This window comes from Oryzias latipes, chromosome 3, assembly GCF_053564925.1.
Source record: "Oryzias latipes strain Hd-rR chromosome 3, Olatipes_Hd-rR_3.1".
Taxonomy (NCBI): Eukaryota; Metazoa; Chordata; class Actinopteri; order Beloniformes; family Adrianichthyidae; genus Oryzias; species Oryzias latipes.
Window position 1 is genome coordinate 23,326,092 of NC_136239.1, and position 6,439 is coordinate 23,332,530.

The following is a 6,439-nucleotide window of genomic DNA, read 5'->3' on the forward strand; positions in this document are numbered from 1 at the left end:
GGGTAAACTATAAAGTGAACATATTTCAGACTTGGCCACAACATCAAAATAATTTTCATTTCAATTATTGCTAGGGGCCCTTGGACGTTTTCTTTCTTTAATTGCATAAGCTTTAGACTAAATTATGCTCAGAAATCCATAACATTGCCTCCAGCTCTAACAGGCAGCTGCTGAAATATATCCTGAAAATCAAACAAAAGCAAAATCTGACTGCAATTAAAATGCACACTGTTATCTGTATTACTTGAGCTCCCAATAATATATTTAACTCATGTGAAACTTCATCATTTATTGACAGCTTGGCTTTGATGACAAATGATAAACTTCAAAGTACTAATGAAGCATGGAATTACATTACCTGATGAGGCAAGAAATTGCATGTTTAGAATGCAAATATGCCATTTACCTCAAGACGCTACGAAGTGAATCCTAATTGTATGCAGCGTGATTATGAGAAGCTTGTGGTATAAAAAGCGAGAGCAAAACAATCCGTAAAAATAACACACCTAGATGAAGTCATTAACAACAGACTCACTAAAGATCTGGATATTTTCCCTGACAGCTGATGGGCTTCATGACTGACAGAAAGGGAATGAAACTTAAAAAGTCATTTTCAGAAATAAAAGCGCGATGGCATAAAATGTTTATGCGTGTTATACAGATGCAGAATGGCATCAAGCTGTAAATCATTTCCCAGCACTGCCTCCCAGGTGAAATAGAAAGATGTTAGTTGTAATGATAATTCTAAGATTTTATTTTTTTTGCCATTACCTTCCTTCTGTGTTGGAATTCTAATCTTCTGCATGCTACTTTATTTTTCCACAAGAAAAAAAAATGTCAAACACCACAACAAGTTCAAGCATAAAAAGAACGCAGATGCCAAGGGGTTAAGTGTTATCCCAAGTGCTGCAAACAAGCAATGCATGTTGTTTCCCTTTAAACAAACCATTTAAATGCATCACCATTTTTTCCCTAGTTTTTTTTTTTTTTTTTCCCAGTGGTCATGTTTGATAAGTGTCTATTGGTAAGGAAAAAATGTTTTGCCATGAGGAAGCAAAAGATCAAATTCTGCCATTTGCTTAGGGCACTCCACATGTTGCTAGGAGATAAGGGCCAAAAAATTTAAATTTTCTCATTGGTTTAATCCTGGTTAAGGCTAATCTCTGCCCTTGCTGGGCTCAGCCTTGAGAAGCGAGGAGAAGAGACATCTAAAAAAGAAAAAAAAAATGTAGGCCAGTGCAGAAACAAGAGCAAATCAAATGTTCTCAGCGGTACAGAAAAGGAAACATAAGTCACACACTGAAAAAGGCCCACACCAATGTCAGCTTAGGATACAGATGAATCCAACATTTTTACTGTCAATAAAAGCCTAAATGTCCTATGTGTTTCAATTTAAAGAAACACGCATTGTGTCCTTAAATCAAGGGTCTGCAACCTTTGGGCCAGTTTCTTATTGACCAAAACCCCACAGTACCCCCTCAGTGTTAAAAAAAAAAAAAGAAATATATATATATATATACACACACACACACACATGTAATATTGGTGTAGAAGACACATTTTTAAAACCTTTTAAACATGACACAAAAGTCAACATGCATAAAAAAAGTAATCCACTCTGAAGGTAATTTAAATCATTTACCATCATTTTACAGGTATTTGTTCAAAATATAAACATAATTTACTAAGAAAATGAACAAAAACCAAACCTACAAACCGTTTTTTTATTCAAATAATAGGCAGCTTTTTTTTTCAAACCAAAGAGCCACAATGGAAGAATAAAAGAGCCACAGGTTGCAGGCCCCTGCCTTAAAATAGACTTTTTTCTTTTTTCTTTTTAAGATTAAAGAAAAAACATGCAGCTATTGTATATTATATTATTGTTGTCGTCTTCTGAAAAAACGAGCCTTTACATTTTGCTAAATAAGCTAACTCTAAAAATAACCTCAGCTAGTAAAAATGTGTCCGTGTAAGAGTTTAACTACTGCCAATTCCAAAGATATGTCAATGCTAATATCTCTGAGTGTACTTACGGTATTTGGGAAGTTTTACAACATTAAAAAGGTGTTACAAGTTTATACTAAAATTCAGCGTTTCTAGTGGTTGTCATGGCAACGAACCGTCTATTTCATAAACATTTGCTTTGCATAAAGACTGTGGTTAAAAGGAACAATAAATAGAACAAGCACAATATTGTTGGTGTACCGTGAAACTCCTAAAGAACTTAACAAAAGTGACTTACCTCTCAAAAAACACGATTTTCATTCACTTCTTTAGGTCATGTAAAAAATTGTTTAAAGCTGAGCGGACGGACAGCGAAGAGGGACACACTTCCTCGTAATGAATACGACAGCTCAATTGAAAACGAGGGTTGACCCGAGGTCCTTGGAGTCATTGACCACGCCAAGGCTTTCGTTAGATTTCCAGCTTCCTGCATCCAACAACACAACACGGCATGGGCATTACTTTTGGCTTTTCCCAGGTGCCTGTCTCCATCTGGTGGACAAAATCTATGGGGGTCGCCTTAGATGGAGTTATGGGAGAGTAAGCCAAGTAATTCTACAAAACAAAACCTATAGTTATAGTAGTTTCATTATTATGCAGTCATCGGTTCCCTATGCTGTACTGTACTTTTTAAAACCGATTTAAACAAAAAACTACACATCGTCTTAACTCAACAGCTTCACTTGAAAGATCCGTAGACTTAGTGGGATTAAAGTTTTGCTTCTCATGTCAAGAATTAAATCAAAATACATCCATTGTTTATGTATTTATTTATTTATTTTAATTTAATTTCAAAGCCATTGTCTGTATCTTTTTTAAACTATTAGTAGTGCTCATATTAGATGTATACTGCAAAACAGATTTTGTTAATTTTTAATCTCAAGAATCTAAAGAATCAGTCCTTTCATTTTAGTTACAAATTAACCATCAATTTTAAAAATATTTTGTAGTTGATCAGTGACACTGATTACTTAACTATGTGTAATGCTAAACAGCCTTAGACAACCTTTGAATTTGAACTGTACGACAATTAGCATTTTAACACCTCGAACCCCAAAATTCAATTTAAATAGATAAACACTGTTGACAAAAAATGCTTATAAATGTAAGATGTGTGCAAAATTTTGTGAACTTGCCCCAACTGGCTGCATGTGTTAGTGGTTACTAATAAGAAAAAGCCAATTGTAGTCTAAAACATTTCATCTTGGTATAGTTTGTGCCCTTGGGAAGAATGTTTCAATGCTGGAACAAGGCAGGACATTGTGTTCAGTAGAAAGCCTTTTATCCAATAATGCCTAATTGACTCATTGAAGAAGAAGTCTTTCTTTTATTTTAAAACTTTTTCCCTAAATCGCTGAAGATCTTGGCCTTGGTTCAGGCAACATCGTGGCATATGCTGCAAATGGAGTCCGTAGGGCAGTCAGACATGGAACAAAAGAGATTTAAAAAGCTGAAAATCTTCAAGTACCATAAGCAGAAGCTCCCTGCGTTTTAAGTCCTTCTCCATTTACAGTAAGTGGGGAACTTCCACCTGTTTTCCAAGGACAAACTGTGTTTAAAGCCACAATGAGAAAAACGGAACGTGTTCACAATTGTTTAAGCCTTTTCTTAAACAGACTTAGGGGTTTTCTCTGTTTTGCTACAGATATATAAGCAGCAGGTCCACCTTTAATCTAAAATCTTTCAGTAAACAATCTTGACATGCTAATTGAAAACATCAAGGATGTTTTTTCAAATGTTTCTTTAAAAAAGGGTTAAGCTCGTATTTGCAGTGTTTTAAAACTAAAATGTTCATTTTTCTTTTATCTCTGTTGTCCATAAACCGCTCGCTAAAAAGTAATTAAGAACTGAAATAATTATTACTAAAAGAAAGTTTTCTCAGGATTAAAGCTCGTTAGTTTATGACAGTAAATCTTTCAGCTCATCTTCATCTTGGCTCTTGGCTCTGTCATGCCCCCTTGATTTTGCTGCAGGGCGCTGATTGGAAGCAGGAAGTTCTGTAATTCATTTATCCCTTGTGCTATCTTAGATGACCCCACCCTTACATTGACGTGTTCTCCCTACCATGACAAAGGTGGAAAGATTTCATGTAATCCATGGACACCAGTGAGGTTCACAAATCATTGAAGAAAAAAGGTTCAGAGCACTGTCTAGTGGGTCTAGATGACCAGACTCCCAATGTTAAAGTGCCTAGGATAGCACAAGGGTTACAATAAAAGTGGAATAGAATGATGCAATCACAACTTTGCACATAAAACAAAAAAGATGATTCACTAGATCAGTCTTTCTTAACCCCAGAGCACTATCCCCAGGGGATTTTCACCCGAGCAAAACTATGTAACCCTTGTGCTATCTTAAATGACCCCACCCTTACATTGACGTGTTATTCCTACCATGAAAAAGGTGGATAAAGGTGGAAAGATTTCATGTAATCCATGGACACCAGTGAAGATCACAAAAAAATTAAAGAAAAAAGGTTCAGAGCACTGTCTAGTGGGTCTAGATGACCCCACCACCAATGTTAAAGTGCCTAGGATAGCACAAAGGTTAAGTGAATTTCAATATGTCGCGTGTCAAGGAGTCTATGCCTTCACCAGGGAAGTCTGGCATGTCCCAGTGGACAAAAGACCAAGTTTCTATTATCATTTTTATTATTTTTTAGGAATTTTTTGTTCTCAAATTCCTAATTTTTCAGTAATTTTTGAGCATGCTTTTAGAAACTTCCTATGTTTTTCTTTTTCATTTTGTTACACATGCCACAGCTGAAAATAAAAGAAAACCACTTTAATTATCCTGTGTTTTCATGTTTTGATCTATTTTTTGTGACAAGTACTTTTTGTTGGGTATAATATATCGGATAAAAATTACCTGGCAAAAGTGACACTTTTTATAGCGAAAGTGTTCTAGGGTTAATGACATAAGTGTGAAGTACATAGAATTGATAAAACTTTATTCTATACGAAGAGAGCTAGGATAACAGGAGTCATTTCAAAATGAAAAATATCAGCCAATTTCAGCTGCAGCGGAAAAAAAGCTATAGTTTGTGCTGACCCTCATAGTTGTTCTGTCGCATTATTTTCTGACTACAAGTTTTCTGACTGAAAAATTAAATAAATTAAAAGTCCTTCTGACCATTTAATTGAATGAAAGTATATGCACATATTCAAAGTTCACTTTAACCCAATCATTTTGCCTTGTGCTATCTTAGATCACCCCACCCTTATATTGACGTGTTCTTCCTACCATGGCAAAGGTGGATAAAGGTGGAGAGATTTCATGTAATCCATGGACACCAGTGAAGATCACAAATCATTGAAGAAAAAAGGTTCAGAGCACTGTCTAATGGGTCTAGATCAGTGTTTTTCAACCTTTTTTGAGCCACGGCACACTTTAACCCTGAAAAAAATCCCGCGGCACACCATCATCCAAAAAAAAAAAAAAAGCAGAAATTCATGGTCTGTATTGATCGACAGCGCCCCCCCCCCCCCCCCCATACTTTGTGTGGTGAATGTTGTTTCGGTACACTGCAAACTTTGCAGATATGTTATAAGTTTGTAGAAGACACGTGGAAAGTTTCCCGGTTTTCTGTTCAACAGGATACTGCGACCCCATGTGTTGAACCAGAGAACTACATGTCACCAAGTTATCTGTTTTGTTTGATGTACAGGTATGGACTCTGTTTCATGTGTTTTTGTGTTATTGATGGTAATGCTGGTTGTCCTGAATATTATTTTAAGTTGCACGTATTTTAATATTTTGAGAACTTATAATTATTTTGAAATCTGGAAAAGAAATGTTTTAAGTTATTATTATTTTGTGAAAGTTGCCTCGCAGTTCGCGCTGAGACGGCTGAGAGGAGGATACTGCGACCCCATGTGTTGAACCAGAGAACTACATGTCACCAAGTTATCTGTTTTGTTTGATGTACAGATCCCGCTGTGGTGATCAATAAACGGGTAGCAACCAGCAGATGCTTGGGTCCAGACTCTCCTCATTTGTCCAGCAACACAAAAAGAACACAACGCAGATTGATTGGGTCAACGGACGCGCATTACGAGCTGGATTGCAGCCAGACAGATACGCGCCCGTTACATAACACACTAACAGACAAAAAAAACTGGTTTAGTTAGGTTTTTGGTTGTAACGTGTTTAAGACACATTCCCTGTATCCAGACAGACACATTAAATGTTCCGGTAGTTTATATGAGGTTAATGACTTTGTGAATTTAACTCTAACCTTTATCTTTTTGAGGCCATGAAAATGGCTTATGTGCAGTAAAGGCCTTTTAAAGACATTTATCTTTGTTTTACTGTTGCTAGGGGCAGGAGCCAGCCGTGTCCCTGAGGCCGGACAGTTGGGTGATATCACGTCTGAGCTGAATGGTCCAGAAAGCTACATCGCTTTCATGATTTTCAGACGTATTTGTAAGGTTAA

General features: G+C 36.4%; 1 protein-coding gene and 1 long non-coding RNA gene across 13 annotated transcripts in view; one reads left to right on the plus strand and one right to left on the minus strand.

The window, feature by feature from the left end:
* Positions 1–2,507, minus strand: part of stk33 (serine/threonine kinase 33) — a 29,060-nt gene extending 26,553 nt beyond the window's left edge. For 6 of the 12 annotated variants that reach the window (XR_013655160.1, XR_013655159.1, XR_013655158.1 and 3 more), the window contains exon 1: positions 2,243–2,503. The gene's annotated coding sequence lies outside the window, so the exon portion shown is untranslated. Of the gene's footprint in view, positions 1–2,033; positions 2,171–2,242 lie in introns of those variants that run through there. The other 6 variants (XM_078945223.1, XM_078945224.1, XM_020713859.3 and 3 more) reach the window with 3 other exon arrangements.
* A 3,041-nt stretch (positions 2,508–5,548) lies between these two features.
* LOC144990968 (uncharacterized) lies at positions 5,549–5,975 on the plus strand. The gene is made up of 2 exons (XR_013654856.1): positions 5,549–5,671; positions 5,828–5,975. It is a non-coding gene; the product is annotated as an uncharacterized LOC144990968 (long non-coding RNA).
* The last annotated feature ends 464 nt before the right edge of the window (positions 5,976–6,439 follow it).